Here is a 17,787-nt window from a genome sequence, read left to right as displayed (position 1 = left end):
TCAATTCTTTACTACCAATGTTGATTATGCAATAAAACAATTGATTTTCATTTATGGAAGTGCTCCTTAAAATAGTTTGTTTCCTATGTCTGTCTTTTGTGTAACTTGTTCTTCTGCCGTTCTACATTCTGTCCACAATGAAAGTAATTATCAGTAGTTTGCGTGTCTGTTGATTTAGACAAGTGCTGCTAATACATTTTGGGCCAGATGTAGGAAAGGTTTAGCGACTCACAAACGGCGGAAAACGCCGTTTGCGAGTCGCTAAACCCCATCTGGTATGTAGAAATGCATTTTGCGAGTCAGAACTGACTCGCAAAATGCATTTCCGAGTCGCAAATAGGAAGGGGTGTTCCCTTCCTATTTGCGAGTCGCAGTGGTATGCAATTACATTTGCGACCGCAAAAGCGGTCGCAAATAGACTCGCAGTTACCATCCACTTGAAGTGGATGGTAACCCACTCGCAAACGGGAAGGGGTCCCCATGGGACCCCTTCCCTTTTGTGACTGGACCAAATAATAATTTTTCAGAGCAGGCAGTGGTCCAATGGGCCACTACCTGCCCTGAAAAATACCGAAACAAAAGGTTTCGGTTTATTTTTAAAAGTGCAGCTTGTTTTCCTTTAAGGAAAACGGGTTGCACTTTGAAAAAAACAAACTGCTTTATTTAAAAGCAGTCACGGACATGGAGGTCTGCTGTTCCCAGCAGGCCTCCATCCCCGTGAGTGCCCTGAGTCGCTATGGGGTCGCAAATTGCGACCCACCTCATTAATATTAATGAGGTGGGTCTTTGCGACCCCATAGCGACTCACAGAAGGTGTCTGAGACACCTTTCTGCATCCCAAATTGAGACTTTCAATTTGCGAGTTGCAGGGACTCGCAAATTGCAAGTCGCAATTTGGGAGTTTCCTACATCTGGCCCTTAGTTTGTTAATCATCCCTGTGGCATCCACAATTAGCCCCTAAGGGCAGAATCAATGCCACGGTTTTTAGATATTGACCGTGCATTAAATTACACAGGGCTAATGTTAAATGTGAATCATAAATGGTCTGGAGCTATTGATCAGACTGAACTTAGATCTAGCCCTTGTGAACCAAAGTTGAGCACCTACGTACTATCCTAAACAGTTACTGAATAACATGCTGTTTTCACTGAAGTAAATTTTGTTTAATGACTTTCTCAGAGTCAACATAGCCCAAACAAATTATTTGATCAATACCAAATTATGAGTTGTTATTGTAGGCCGTGCTTATTCAATTATATTCTAGTGAGATATCTTTCCCTTTTTTAAGACCAACTGTGGACCTTCATACACATTTCATATGATGCCTTTGGTGGCCATTGACCATGAATATGGCTCACTAGTTTACTCAAAGTCATTGCTGTCCTTCTGTATGACATCTGCAAGCGAATTCCTGCACTGAACCCAACAATGTTTGATGGATAGATTACTGGAGGCTTCGTATACACCCTTTTTAAAACTCAATTTCATTACAGTTATGGGGAATCCATCTTATCTTTTATTTTATGAAATAGCTGAATAAGTTAGGCACTATCAAAGTCAAAAGTTTGAATTCAATTTCAGAATTAGAGGGTAGGGGTTTAAGATGCAGAGTTAAGACTGTAGTAAGGGGGAGAGCATTGCTTAGTGTAAGGGCTAGTTTTAGGTTTAGGTACTGATAACATTATTGATAATCCAGTGTGGTGAGTACTCATTACTTGTAAGCTTATCCCATCAAAGGGCCCAGTCCATGAGCTATTGTGAGATCCATCAATTACATTCTTCAACTAGAGGTATATAGGAGAACATACATTTCGATTTATACTTGAGAGACACATAGACAATGAAGGAAATACAATATCCTAATGTCAGAGCTTTACAGGTGATGACTGTTTCTGATTTGAAGTTTGTAGAAGTGATGGCTATATCATTCCTCTCAGATTGGGCAGATGCCATGCTTATTCATCAAAAATATATTTTGCCAAAAGCATTTGTACCATAGATAGCGACTATAGCCATTGTTTCTAAGTATTTAAAATATATTTTAATTTTATAGTGGTGCTATATGTGCTGTTTAATGCAACCAGGAAGGATTGCATGCTGTTTTAAGACAGAGTTGTTGATCCATTTCTGTTATAGCTTGGATACACATTGCCATTTCTTTCATGTCTTTTATACATTACACTGGACAATTACATAACTTGAAGTCAATCTTGTTTGCTACAGTATTTTAAAAGTAAATATCCAGTGCTTTACTGACCTTCAATAAGATGCATTTAGTAGACATCCAAGGTGTGGGTCAATTTAATTAAACTCAAGAGCAAGGCACTACAAGGCCAATGTGTGCAGGAAAGTACATTTGCTTAAACTAATAATTTGAATGGAAAATAGAGAAAATATCATTGATAGGTTAAACAGCACAGAGTAATTCTAAGAAACTCTTTAAAAAAACAAAAAACATTAGTCATTATTGACAAGTCGACATGTATAGGTCTTTGGGGCTCACATATGAGCGTTACAAAAACCTCTAAGAGAATAACAGGCAAGCTTGTGGTGACTATAAAAAATATTAATTTGATTCCTCAAAACATGGCAGGTGCAAGGAGTCTTAGTACCCTGGGTAAATGAAGAGGCACAGTTTAGAATATAGCATCTGAAAGCATGTTCTTAAAAAACAGTTTTGTCCTGTGTATGGAAGGTAGCCATTAATCAAGGTACAGAGTGAATGTCAATACAAACTTTTCTGAAAACTCTTACAAATTTCTATACGGATCATACATCAGAAGTAAAAAAAAAGTGCCCATCCTGTTTTTATGAACAAATCAGAATTAGGAGAATGGTAGAAGTTCATGGTTTGACTTCATAAAGCCAATGTACATTCGATTATATTTTGGAAGTAGCCATAAAATGTTTGCATACAAAATTCATCATACAGGACTCAATAAATTGTTGCTCTTCACTACAGTTAGAAATACATATGCACAATACTTAAATATTTAAAGCTCTATATAAAATAAACTGAAGGGATTTCCAGTTTTGAATTTCATCAAAATGAAGGCAAACATCATATTTTATATAATTTTGAAGTTGTCAAAGGGAGATCAAACCAAATAATTGAATGTTTTATAACTAGACTTCCATTAGGAGATGCTAGTTCATACTTTCATCAAAATATTTATTGTGTTCTTTTTTAGAGAGCCTTGAATATTTTAGGTCCTTATGTATGAATGCCATTCCCATTGTTACAGAATATGCAAAACCCTTTGATACATCAGACCTTTAGAAACGGTGAATACCAGGGCCAGGGAGAAGGCAGATTTACAATACAGAAGTGTATCCCAGTGACTTCTAATTAATGGCAACTTGAAGATTGGTCCCAGCCATTGTCTTTATAGGCAGGAATGTGCAGGCCAATATATAACGTATTATGAAGCTTGCTCCAAAGCATTGATAAAGAAACACTATGAATCTGAGGGCAAATGTGTTCTGTCTCATTATTTGCTAATTCAAGTTAGTGCTAAAGTTCCAAATATAACTAGTGACTGGTTTTGTCTCTTCTCAAAACCCAACCAATTCAGATATGACCCACTTATTGTTAGGGACAGATATTGATTTACCAATGTTTCTGTAGACGGGTCTTGGAGACCGCGTCTAACTTACCCCGAGTTCGCCATTACTCGGCAGACTCCCCGGAGACGATGTTGCGTTCCCCTGACAACGAGGGGACGCCACGCCGACTTCCGGGTTCCGGGAGCAATACAAAAGAAGGACAACGATCCGGGAAGGAGAGGAGATGCGACGGAGAAACAGTGCGAACAGGAGAGAACGCCAACCGAGAGAACAGAGTCACCGGCAGCCCCATCGAGGAAACAGGAGTTGGACCGCCGGAGGTGTACAGAACCGCGGGAAACTGCAAAAAGAGAGATGCCGGAGAGACGAGAGTGCCGCCACGACCTCGGAGGGTCGTGGCTTAACAAGGTACGGTCCCTCCTAGGGACAGGAGGGTTACGGGGAACCTCGGGCACCGGGAAAGGCACGAGGGAGGCGGGAGGAAGTACGGGGAGGGTGATTGAGACACAAGGGAAGGGGAAGGAAGGGAACCAGGCACTTTATGGACACCAGGAACCCTGAACCCCACCACTGACCACCCCCTCACGGACTCACCCTGCTTGCTGCCTTTTCCCTCACGAGCACAATAAACAGCCCGGTTCCACAGAAGGACTTACCTGTTCTTTTCTTTTCCCTTCATGCCCAGAGTTCGAGGGAGACGCCCACATCCTTCCTAACCAGGACCGACCAGAGGGAGAAGAAACCTAAAGGAAAAGCGAAAGAAATTGAGAAGAGCAGAAAACCAAGGCTTAACAAATATATAAAAACATTAAATAAGAGAATGTCCTGTGAATAAAACAGAGAATAAAACTTCAAATATAAAAGGCAGATACCCCTTCTCTGACTCTACTTGATCCGCTCGTAACGCAGCCTACCACAGTTTCAAAACACCTGACAATTATATTACCAGCTGTACTGTTTCTTTAGTTCTGTTCAGTATAGATCTTTATGCAGCTAAGAAGCAGTACTTCCAGATCCTCCAACTTTCAGTATACAATGGCACAATACTTCACTGGGAGTAAGACTAAAATTTGGAACTTGTTCCTCCAGATCTACAAACCGCTATTGCTCTTAACACCTTTAAGCTAGAGCTGAAACGTCTCCTTTTTTCAAAAATACTTCCTTTGAGCTCCTATTTAAATTCTGTTCTTTGAGTACTTTCGCCCTTGTTGCATGTGTGTATAATTTGTCATCTTTTTGTTTATTGTCTTCTTTATTGTGAAGCGCTCTAGCAGCTTCAGGCTATGATTAAGCTAAATCAAAAATCTTAATAAGTAGATCAATGAATCTGTCAATCAATAAATTAATAAATAATATGGTTTGATTTTACTGCTGTTAGGTATGGTGTGATCATTAGTGCAACCAACTCAATGTAATAAATGTAGAGTGCACAATGAAAAACCATCAGATGTGGTTGGTCCTTTGGTCATTTGAGGAAGGTTGTTCTATATGGTCCATGAGCAGTTGAATTCCAAATTTGGGTCCAAAACAACAATTACTTGAGAACTCCTTTGAACATGACAGTGTTCTAGTCATGGTCCCTATAAAATATTAGATGAGGTACACTCAGAAAAAACACAGACGCCACTTTAAAAAAAATGCCCACAAGCATCTGCAATTATAGGTTAAGCATTGTATTCCAATGGAGGTGATGCTATTGCTCTCCAATTGAGCCTTGTGGAAATACTTTTCAGGGCAACACCTTAATGAGAAAGTATGTCTGAGCTCGTAGGCAGTTTTCTATGACATTTTGTATCACCCCTAAATGCACAGCCCAGGATAGTCACGTCAAGTGACTAGTTGCAAGGGAACATTATCTAGGGGATTGTTCTGCTTAAAAGACTTGTTCAGGCTTAGGGACACATTTTCTGATTTTGGTTTCATTATTTATCATGTCTCTTTTGGTGCTAAAGTCCAAAGACCTTTTAAGGAGGTGATGAACCAATCATTATAGCCTTTGTAATTATGACCATATTCTTGGCAAGCAGAACAATCGTTACCTTCTCTCTACCAATCATTAGCATGCTAGCCAAATCAGAGGACATTTTTTATGGGAAATCTTTTATGTCTAGACAGAAGAGACTATTTGTGCACACACAGCTTTGCCTGAATTTCCGCACCAGAGCAAAATATTTGCTGATTTTATCATTTGAGCCCATCTATCCCTCACAAAACAATCTGTGTAAAGCAGTCTCATTGCTTCCAATAGCCCAGATGAAAGTCCCTTTTCTTTCTCCTACTCATAGCGTTTCTCTGGGGATGGTATGCAAAGTACATCTGATATTAACAAGTTCAATACACAGAGGCTCTCTCAACAGTCACATCTATTGAAATCAATATGTCAGAGCACTCATTTTTTGCCTAGAATCCTACTTAACATGTAGCTATTTTGTTGTTTATGCGCAGGTATTTTGGTCTGCTCAATGGTGTGTTACATTACATCTTTTCCATACCATGCCTTGTGCATGGCGGAGCCATAGGTATCACTAATAGTTCTATAAAATTCAAAGTTGAGAGAACCCAGATTTCATTGTTGCATTTGAAAAAAACAATATATACTGTCTGAAGGCCTGGAGTTTTTACACGTGTGTGTTCGTATCACCTCATCTTATTTTTTATCGTCCTTTCTTAAGTATAAATAGGGGATAAGTGTGAATACCAGTTAAAACAGAAGTAAATTGCAATGCAGTTTTGAGATTGATTGCACTGCCTCAAATAGTATCCAAGAGCTGAATATAGTGTCAAGGTAAAAAGTACCAGCAGTCTTCAGGTATGTACTATTCCTGGCTAGTATATGTGATCTTATCAAACAAATAATGCACCAAAATGCACAGGCATGGTTATCAACAATTTGCTCCAGAGTTTCTGGTCAGATGTTCAGGTTATGGCTTTTGCATAAACTCTTTCCCAACCTTTCTTATGCTGAGAATTTGACTGTTAGCTATCTTTATTATTACACCCTTAGAAGCAGCTCGGCCACGGAAAACACAACAATGAGGGGAGGATCTGTAAGGATTCTCATCCTAAATATTTAACCCAAACGTCTACCACAGTCAACCTACGAGTCTTTCCAAGAATCCAGTCAGTACTTTATCTAAGCATTTCCAAGATTCTTGGTTGAGTCTGCTGTGGCAGTATCATCTTACCAGGGTGTGGATAGACTGCCAGTGATGAGGAATCTAATTCCAATTCTTGGATGGACCCATAGGTTGACTATGGTATAGATTTGGGTTAAATATTTAGGATAATAATTCTTATGGATCTTCCCCTCATCGTTGTGTTTTCCATGGTCTAGCTGCTTTTTTAGGTGTAATTGTGTTATTCAGGTGATATTTTCTAGGTGGCATTCTCTCCCTCTCCTATTGTGTTAATTAGTTATCTTTAATATGCCTTTCTTGTTGGCATTCCTAATCTCATCACCTAGGATTAGTAATTTTCTCAACTACGGAATGTTTTGTTTCTGAGAATGCAGACAAAAGGAGAGCTATTTGTCAAGACCTGATTATGAAAATTTGGCAACCACAGAATACATCAATAAATGTGACCTGTTGAAATTATAGTTGTAAACACAAATAACATACATGGAAAATGGCCTATTGTTGGTGGAGGTTCTTTCCTTATACGATGATGACTTTTATCTTATGGATGATGTTTAGCATGCTCCTCAGAAACATGATCAAATATTTAACCAAATGTTGATGTTAGACAAGTCCATGAAGAAATAATATAATAGAAGGTGCACTTACAAAACAAATGAGTGTATCATCCCAGTTGGACAGTTGAATGTTTGAAAAACAATACATGTCAGCAAGGTACATATGTAAAGTTAAGTGTAGTAAATCTGTTCTTTCCTGTATACACTTACCTTGAAGATAAATGATAGTCAGTATTCTGGCTATGATACATTCTTGTACGCTCTTAAAACTTGATATCATGGTATGTCACGGGGTTGGACTAGAGTCAACAAAGGAATAATGAGTAACCAATGTACACTCACCGATATGCCTTGTATTAACAGTCAAGTAAGTAAATTGCAAATATAGGAGTGCATAGTGGGTACATATCCCTTTATTAATCACAGTGCCTCATTCCCTGAGCATATCCAAGGCATTATTGTACTATATTATCCCCCCAAAAAGTGGAAAAAGTGACCTGATAATCCTATAACCTCACATGGTGAAGACTGTCTGTCTTGCACATGGGTGGCAGCCTTAGAATTATTATTTTACATTGGGGTGGCATAAAATTTGTCAGGAGGAAGGCTCAGGAGTGCCTCTTAATTCAGTCATGGACCAAAGTCCTGCCCCTTCAGTGCCCCTTCAGTGTTCCACCTTCCTCTCAAACAGTGACATTTATTTTGAAGTTGGCAGGCCTGCAAACATATTGTGAATGTGCCTCAATTAATCAATGCATTTATGTCAAGGAAACATTTTGTTCTAACCTTCATAGGAAGCTACAGTTTTGGTGAGAAACACCCAATTGTCTAAAGCATAAAATATTGTGTAAGTGGTTTTGAAAATAGAATAAAGGTCCACACATGAAGCAGGATTAAAACTTAAATCTATGAGATATGATCACTTCTTTGCTTCAAAGGTTCTGTCTAGTGGTTCATAATACCACACATAATGTAGGTCATTCAAATAAAAAGTGATACGTAATGCAATTTACAGTAGGCATTTTTGAATATGTTATGTAATATTTCTTTAGTACTACTTGATGTACTACAAAATGCAGTTCTTAGACTTACTGCCAGAGGACTCCACCTCAAGTATCTTTCCTATGTGAAGATGTCTGCCATGGTGAGTGTTAGAAATGGGGTCTTTGTTTGACAGTCAGGTTACCCCCCAGTTCAAGCAAGGACTCTCACTCTAGTAAGGGTAAAAGAGAATCACCCTCAGCTAACCCCTGCTTACCCCGTTGGTAGCTTGGCAGAGCAGTAGGCTTAACTTCAGAGTGCTAGGTGTAAAGTATTTGTACCAACACACACAGTAACTTAATGAAAACACTACAAAATGACACAACACAGGTTATAAAAAAATAGGAAATATTAATCTAAACAAAACAAGGCCAAAATGAAAAAAATCCACCATAGACAAGTCAAGTTATGAATTTGTAAAGATTAAATTACAAAATAGCGCTTAGAAACACAAAATGCTTTGATGAGGTGTTAACACAACGTTGTGATGGAGTCCTTCCCAACAATCTGACACCAGTGGCGCTGGTGAGAATGGAAACAAGCCAATGCGTGAAGTCGGGGATCGCGGCGTCTGTGTGAAACGTTGAATCCGTGCAATTAGAGCGACATTGGTCACTGTGTGGTGTGGCGACTTGCACGGAGTCACGGACTTCGGCGGGGCTGCAGAGGTGTCGGGCCTGCGAAGGTCATCGCGTTCCAATGAAGATCATGGAGTCCCTTGCAGGCGGCGTCACCAGATTCAGCAGCGGCGTCGGTCCGGAGTCGTCCGAAGTCAATTTCCTTGAATTTTCACCAGCTTTTCCTTTCAGGGGCCCAGGGACTGGATAGGGCACCACTTGTCAGGGCAGGAGTCTCAGTATAGAGTCCAGGTGCTGGTAAGGGACGTCTTTGATGGCCCTAAGACTTCAGAACAGGGGGCAAGCTCAGTCCAAGACCTTGGAGAGTCCTTTTTAAGCAGCAATATATAACACAAAGTCCAGTCTTTGTCCCCTTGCACGGAAAGAAGCAGCACCTGCAGGATAGCTCCACAAAGCACAGGCAGGCAGGGCAGCTCTTCTCCTCAGCTCTTCAGCTCTTCTCTAGGCAGAGGTTTCGCTTGATGTCCAGAAGTGATCTAAAGTATGTGGTTTTGGTTGCCCTTCTTATCCCAATTTCTCCTTTGCAGTAGGCTTACTTCAAAGCAACGTCTCTTGTGAATGTGGAATCCTACCTTGCCCAGGCCAGGTTCCAGACACTCACCAGGGGGTTGGAGACTGCATTGTGTGAGGGCAGGCACAGCCCTTTCAGATGTGAGTGACAACTCCTCACCTCCCTCCTCGCACAGATGGCTCATGAGGATATGCAGGCTACACCCCATCTCCCTTTGTGTCACTGTCTAGTCGAAGGTGCAACCAGCCCAACTGTCAAACTAACCCAGACAGGGAATCCACAAACAGGCGAGTCACAGAAATGGTATAAGCAAGAAAATGCTCACTTTCTAAAAGTGGCATTTTCAAACACACAATCTTAAAATCAACTTTACTAAAAGATGTATTTTTAAATTGTGAGTTCAGAGACCCTAAACTTCACATGTCCATCCTCTCCCAAAGGGAATCTACACTTTAATCAGATTTAAAGGTAGCCCCCATGTTAACCTATGAAAGGGACAGGCCTTCCAACAGTGACAAATGAATTTAGCAATATTTCACTGCCAGGACATAGAAAACACATTACTATATGTCTTACCTTAACCATACACTGCACCCTGCCCTTGGGGCTACCTAGGGCCTACCTTATGGATGTCTGACATGTAAGAAAAGGGAAGGTTTAATTTACAGTTAAAAACTGCACACACAGACACTGCAGTGGCAGGTCTGAGGCATGATTACAGAGCTACTTATGTGGGTGGCACAACCAGTGCTGCAGGCCCACTAGTAGCATTTGATTTACAGGCCCTGGCACCTCCAGTGCACTTAACTAGAGAGTTACTAGTAAATCAAGTATGCCAATCATGGATAAGCCAATTACATACACATTTTGCAAAGGAGCACTTGCACTTTAGCACTGGTTAGCAGTGGCAAAATGCCCAGACTAACAAAAACAGTAAAATCAGAGTCCAGCACACATCAGCAACCTGGGGAACAGAGGCAAAAGGTTAAGGGACACCACGCCAAGGATTACAAGTCTAACAGTGAGTAAGATCTCTGCACATGTAAGTGTACATTTTAGTGGTAAGTGTGGGAGGGGCGGGGGAGTTAAGGGAAAACTGGAATAATTCCTAGTAAATGAAAGCAGTTTTGTGAAATTTGAAGGGGGACTGGTGGTGTTTAGGGAGGGATATACTACCACAAAAAAGCGTAAGAGTTAAAATAGTTACAGTTTGAAGTTGCACTTCTAACTCCTTCACAGACCTAGTAGTGACAAAAAGAGGCTGACATATACCCTAACCGAGTCTTGGATTATGTCAAGCACCACATGTGGGCAAACACTGGTACTACAACACACTGAAATAAAATAATAGATACAGATGCCAAAACACTAAGCACAAAAAGTCAAGAAAAGGATAAAAGTTTTTAGGGATGTCTTGTCTGAAATCTATGATCAAAGCACTCAAGCTGAAACTTATCAGGTTAGTCTGATGAAACCCTGTGATGTCTGTTTAATAAACGTCTTGCAGTTCACACTCAGAAGTGTGCACACATCTTTCTTTTATGTGAAGAAGTAGTTAATTTTATTTTACTATTTTTCATTCAATAATGTGCAACATTTAAACATAACATAAAAGGTTAAGTGAGTGTAGGTCATTTTAATTGAAAATAATACATTTAAATTATGTTACAAGCTAAAACAGTCTTAACTTTAGAAGGTCCTGTGTTGTGTCTTTTTCTTAAAAGAGTCGTATGTCAGTAATTTTGTCTCTGTTTATATTAAATTTTTATTTTGCATTAAATTAATTTGATATATTATTTTAATAAAACATAAACTTTAATATATTTTCCTACATTTTCCAATCAGTTGATTTCTGTCCCACTGACGGTAAGCACAACAAATAGTTGCATAGTAACTTTACACATGTCATTTCAATTATACCACTGTGAAAATCTCGGTCAAAAAGGGGGAATGCTAGAAAAAGTGGAGAGTTACATCTAGGTGTGGGGTTGATGTATACATGGATACTTTGTGGTGTGTGTATGTGAATATATCTATATATCTATATATATTCACTTACCTCACTCCACTTTGCCATACGTTACTGTACCACACTCTGCACCACAATACACTATGCCACTCTTTTCTATGGCAATTTACTGTCACTGTACTTTATGCCACTTTGCTCTAGACCCCACTTTACTCTACAACACTTCACTGTATCCCACTTTATACCACTTCACTCTTTGCCACTCAACTCTGCAGCACTCTACGGAACTCCACCCCACTCAACTCTCTTCCACTCTACTCTTTGCTACTCTACTCTGTTCTGCACAGCTCTCCACCACTCTAATGCACTTCCCTTCACACAACTATACGCCACTCTATTCTGTGCTCTGCTCCACTCTATGTCACTGCAATTTATGCCACTGCACTCAACTCTGCATCACCGCACTCCTCCCACTCTACTCTATGCCACACAGCTCTCACCACTCTACTCCTCTCTTGTCTATGCAAATCTACACCACTCTTCCCCACTCTACTGTATGCCACTCTACTCCACTGTACTATTCCCCACTCTGTGCCACTTCACTTTACGCCACTCCCCTAAACTTTGCACCACTGCTCTCTAATCTACACCTTTGCAATTAATGCCACACGACTGCACTTGGTCACACCACTGCACTTGATGCCACTCTACTCATAGCTACTCCTGTCCCTACTCTGTGCTACTCTGATCAACACCACTTCACTCTACCACACTTCACTTTATGCCCCTCTACCAGTGCTTAATTTGTAAATAAAAACTTGTCAGTGCTTGAAGCTCTCCTTTAAAACACTCAGCTGCTGTATTCAAATCTGCGAGCATGGAATTTGAATCTGCGTAATCCTGAAACCATCTAGGTCCTCCCTAATCCATTTACAGCTACTCCCTGAACCTTCAGCTCACTCGTTTGGCTTTCTGCTTTCTCCCTCTCTGGCACTTTTTTCGTTTTTCTCTTCCTCCGTCTTTCCCACATGTGTCTTTTGCTCACAGTAAATGCTTGAGGCAGAAAAATAAGCGCTGGCCCTCAAAAATAAGGGCTGGTGCCCCGCACCAGAAACCACCAGCTCAAATTAAGCACTGCTCTCTACTGTACCCCACTGTACTATACCCAATTTCACTCTACCCCACTCTACTGTAAGCCACTGCAGTTCATGCCACTCCAATCTGCCTCACTCTACTCTAATTCACTGTACACCACTTCCCTCTATGCCACTTGGTTGGAGGAAAGTGATATATGCACTATGAGAGAGGTTCTTGGCAATTTTTAGAAGGTTGGAGGTACTCTGGGGTTTTGGAGAGTCGGGTTTCCAGAAGGCACTTCAGCAGTGATGTTTGAGTACTTGGAGCAGATGGCAGGGTTTGGCACCTTGTTTCATTGTGCAGTAGGACTTCTGTTCTCGTGTCTTGGGTCTTCTTTGTTCCTAGTCTTCTTGTGTCCATCAAATCTGATCCATAGGTCTAGGAATGCCCACTCAATGCTGCATTTAGTGGGCGTTAGGGGGAGTACCTAGTAGTGGCCAATGGGCTTCCGACCTTAGGGTGGCTACACATACTAATTGACCACTTTCAGTGGTAAGGGGTCACATCCCTAACCCTGATTGATTATTTTCCTACCATCCATGATAGAGGAAAATTAAATGGAGTGGTCACTTTGCCTGCCACATATAAGGGATCACAGCAATAGTGGTAAAACAAGAAGCTGCTCTCGTCTGTCACTCCCCCATACTTTTTTTGTTCACGGCAGGCTGAGGAGAGCCACTCCGACTCTGGCTAAGTTTTCCCGCTGGTTTTGCCACTCAAAGTGAGTGAAAAACCATTGGCTGGCCATCTGCTGCTAGCAGCAGAGGCGGGTATCAGATTTCAAAGGCGGTCAAGCCATTGAAGCTGACTGCTGGTGCAGGGTGCCTGCCTGGGGGAGGAGGTGTCAAACCTCCACCCAGGAAAGGATTTGTGTTCTGGCTCCTGAGAGCAGAAGCTCCCACCCTCGGAGTCCAGACCTCTGTCTGGTGGTGGCAGGCTGGCTAATACCAGTTAGCAACCATGCCAGGGCTTTTAGGTTTTGCAGGGGTGGCCCTCTAAGGTGCCCTCGGGGTACACTTTGTAATAATTCCAACACTGGCATAAGTGTATGTTTATTATCTTTAGTTGTTTGTAACCAATCTACCCAGTATTCAGAGAGGCTATCATGTAGCTGGAGAACTCGTAATGATCAGTGTCCAGCACATGTATTTGTTATGGCTTAAGGTTTTGCAAAGACCCAGTAGGGACATATTTAATCATGCACACTGTTAGAAATGGCCCTTTCTGCAGGGTTATCCCCATATGTTTTGTCTTTCTCCTCCTATGTTGTGACCCTCTTTTTGTTGGCTTTTGGACTCGGGCACTTTACTACTGCTAAACAGTGCTAGCATGCATGTGCTTTCCCCCCTACAACCTTGATAAAATTGACTTACACCTGTTTGGCTTATTTAATTTACCTGTAGGTCCCCTTGTAAAGTAGTATAACATATACCCAGGCCATGTAAGTTAAATACTACTAGTCAGCCTGCAGCGCAGATTGTGCTACCCACAGAAGAAGCCTTTCAAACCTGTCTCAGGCCTGCCACTGCAGGGCCTGCATGTACAGTTTTCTGTCACACTGACTTGAGAAGTCAAACTACTTGCCAAGGTCTAAACTCCCATTTTACAACACCTAAGTCACCCCTAAGGTAGGACCCAGATAGCCCTGTTGGCAGGATGCTGTGTATCTAAGAGGTAGGACACATGCATTTATGAACTACGTGTCCTAGTAGTGACAAACAGACTACTTCATTTCTCACTACTGTGAGTGCTGCTCCTCTCATTGCATTGCATTGGAAATGCCCTGACATATGTGTAAGTGGTATCTTCTGATCTATGAGGAATAGCGTGGGCATGTTAGTATACTTGTAATGGTATTGAGAAATCCTGCTTATTGGTCTAGATGGATTTTTTACCACCATTGTAGAAAGTGGGCATTTCTCTGTGCTTATAACTCTAGTGCATTTACAGCCTGACTCTAATTCATGCATGGGACAGAGTGACAGCTCCACTTGGTGTATTCCTTCCAGACAGCCACAACACAGAAAGGGTGTGACAGAAGAGACATCTGCATACTAGTCTTCCTGGCTGGGGAGAGGGAGGGCCGTTCACACCTTGCATCTGAATAGGCTGTGCCCTGCCCTCACACAATGGACTGATTGCCCCCTACTGATGTCCGCAACAGGGCTGGGTTGAAAGGGTGTTGTTCTTGAGTTGAAAGGACTCCTTTGAAGTTACCCCGTGCACAAAGGCATTTCTGAGTATAAGTAGAAGGGCTCTTGCCCCACGTTTTTAGAGCCCTTTTGGAACTGGGACGAACCTCTGCTAGAGGGACTGCTGGACTTCACAAAGCACCCATCTGGACTGTTTGTCTTTTGTTGCCCTGCTGCCTGGTATCTGCCGGGTGGCCCAAAAAACTCATCTGGATTGCTTTTCTGTATTTTGCCCTTCTGCAAGCCTCCTCCCTGACTCTGTCCCAGCTGAGACACTACATGGACCTGTACTTCGATGCTGCTGGAAGTGAATGTGATCACCATTATGATTGACCTGCTTTTTGTGCTCACCTGTGGCCTGATAGGTCACCAGAACGACGGCCACTGGATTGCCAGGACCCTATTGTGCTGGTCTGCCCACACCCTACTTTGGGGCCCCAGTGATCTCCCAAGGGCTAGTATAGGATTACCCAGTTACAAAATGCTGCCCCTGGCCCTGCTATCATAATGCTTGGTGAGTGTCATCATTTTTATGGGAGCCTGATGAGTGATGTACTCTGCTGTCCCTATACAGTCAGTGCTGTGCTTTGTTGACCATGAAGCGCGTGGTGAGCGTTGTATTTGGCTGCTCCTGGTGGCCCCTGTTTCCAGCATGAATCGCCCTTCCTCTCCGCGAGGAATGGCTGGGAAGCAAAAGAATGGGTCACGTTCTGTACTGTGCCCCTGGGGCATGAGCAGGCACCACGTTTAGGGAACTTAGCACTGTGATGATGGTGCAGGACCCTCTGAGGAGAAAAGAGGGGTGGTGTCTCCCTCCACAAGCCCGGAGAAGCTGACAACAAAGCCAGTGAACCATGTTGAGAGATGGGCCACCCACATCATCAGAGGGGAAGAGAGCCGACTCCCCACATGTACTGTGAGGCCTGGGTGAGGAGTCCCGAGGTAGGCTGCTACTCCACACGGATGCGGACGGCAGCACACGTTCTCCCTCTGATGGTGAGCGTGGCCCAAAGTGGCCTTCGCGCCCTGCAGGAGTCCTTGTCTGGGAACCTTGCAACTAGGGCAGAGATAAACTGCATTCCCCTGAGCCGCTGCGCCGGACTCTCGTGGGCAGCGGTACCCTTTGAAAATTCTGCATGGGGGAGCCCCAGAGGGTGCCCTCCTAATCTAACAGTGCATGCGCCCCTCCTTAGTAGCACCCTACCTGTGTTTTGGGGCCACATGCTGGGTGACTAGCAGGACAGGGTGGAGACCTCAACAGAGACCCTGTTCTTGTTTGGGAGAAGTATCGTAATCATTATTGTTAGTGGGCAGGTAGCCCAGTAATTCAGGCATTGGGACAACATTGCCACTGTACATGTAATATAAGCGCAGGTGCGCCATATCTACCTGTGTCATATAGTTGTGGGTAATGGTGTGTAATTTCCATGCCTGCTGCATCATGTGCTGCATTTACCATGGCCTGAGATTAATGTATCTATAGATACTGTTTCAGGGACCTTATGATATGCACTGTAATGATTTTCTATAATGTTTTATGGCATGTGCAAGGGGGAAAAGTTTATTTGGTGTGCCCTAATGATGATGATGGTTTGACAACTGCTGTCTTAGCAGAATATTACTGATTCATGTTGTTTTGCTCTATGATGTTTAAGCAATACAGTTTATTTTTATATAGCTTGCTGTGGAGTCTCTTTTGTGATGTATTTATTGTGTCACTGGGTTGTGTGTGTGGTACCAACACTTTATACCTCTGGGATAAGCCTGACTTTTTGTGCTAAGCTACCAAGGGGGTCAGCAATAGTTATCTTAGGTGTGTAACTTACTCCCTCTGACTAGAGTGGTGGGTTCTGCCTGGCTTAGGTACATAGGCTATCCAACCAGAAACCCCATTTCTAACACACACATATATCCTCACATGCATTATAGTGCACCCTGTCTTAGGGCTGTAAGGCCTGCCAGAGGGGTGACTTACGTATATTGCATGCAGTGTTAGTGAACATGGCATTCTTGGTGAGTTTGCAACTTTTTAATACACCTTGTCATGCACTTTCAATGGCTGTCTGCTTGGGACTGGTGTGGGGCCTCTCAGAGTGGCACAATTGGTGCTGCAGCTCTGGGGGGCTTATTCAGGACCCAGGGACTTACAAGGGTGGCTGAAGTGCCAAACACAGTACAGTTTTGGGAAAAGAGACCTGGCCCTTGGAACCTGTTCAGCAGTCAGCCAGGGCACTTACAGTTTGAAACCACAAAATGTGAGGGGCTACCATGTCAAAAGAGGTCCTTTCTCACAGTGAGTGAGTGGGTGTATGAGGGGCTGTGTCAGTGAGGGTGTATGAGTGGTTTGTGAGTGAGTGAATGGGTGTGTCAATGGCTGTTACAGTGAAAGAGTGGGGGTGTAAACTACTGTAAGAGTAAAAGGGTAAGTATGGGAGTGACTTTCACTTAGTGACTGCTTCTGTGAGAGTAATGGCTAAGTGATTGGTTGTGTGAGTGTCTGCATAAAGAAGTACCTGAATGACTGAGTATGTTGTTGTGTGACTACCTGAAAATCTGCTATATTACACTAAAAGTTTAAATAGGTAATATGCAAAAGAAACTAATGGGAAGGTATGGCAAAAACAGTTCATGTTTAAAAACAGTCTCCATAGATATACAATATGCCTGTGGTTCAAGAAGTGTTTTGAGACATCTATTGAAAATAAAATAATAATAAAGATATGTTAGTATATCTTCAGAGTTATATAAACATAACAATACACATTGCCTGTATTGTAAGACTGTATTGCAATGTAGTAAACATATATTTTCACTTTTTTACTGTTCTTAGCCTTTATACTTCTTCACTGTAAATGATGTTTTCTATAAAGCATCATCTTCAAACACTGGGGGAAAAGACAATTGGATTGTAAGAATAAAAACCCAAAGCTGCTCAGTATATCACTACAAATAAGTGATAATAGGCATTGCACTCACTACAATGCATTAATTAGTGTATTTTTCTAGATTTACTATAGTAATCTAAACAAGCATATGT

The 17,787-nt window shown here is 42.1% G+C and overlaps 1 protein-coding gene across 2 annotated transcripts in view; it reads left to right on the top strand.

The window, feature by feature from the left end:
* DPYD (dihydropyrimidine dehydrogenase) overlaps positions 1-17,787 on the top strand; it is a 3,199,941-nt gene that overhangs the window by 715,825 nt on the left and 2,466,329 nt on the right. The window lies entirely within an intron of this gene.

Source organism: Pleurodeles waltl, chromosome 4_2 (assembly GCF_031143425.1).
Source record: "Pleurodeles waltl isolate 20211129_DDA chromosome 4_2, aPleWal1.hap1.20221129, whole genome shotgun sequence".
Lineage (NCBI taxonomy): Eukaryota > Metazoa > Chordata > Amphibia > Caudata > Salamandridae > Pleurodeles > Pleurodeles waltl.
The sequence above is the reverse complement of the archived record's forward strand: the minus strand, read 5'-3'. Positions and strand labels throughout refer to the sequence as shown.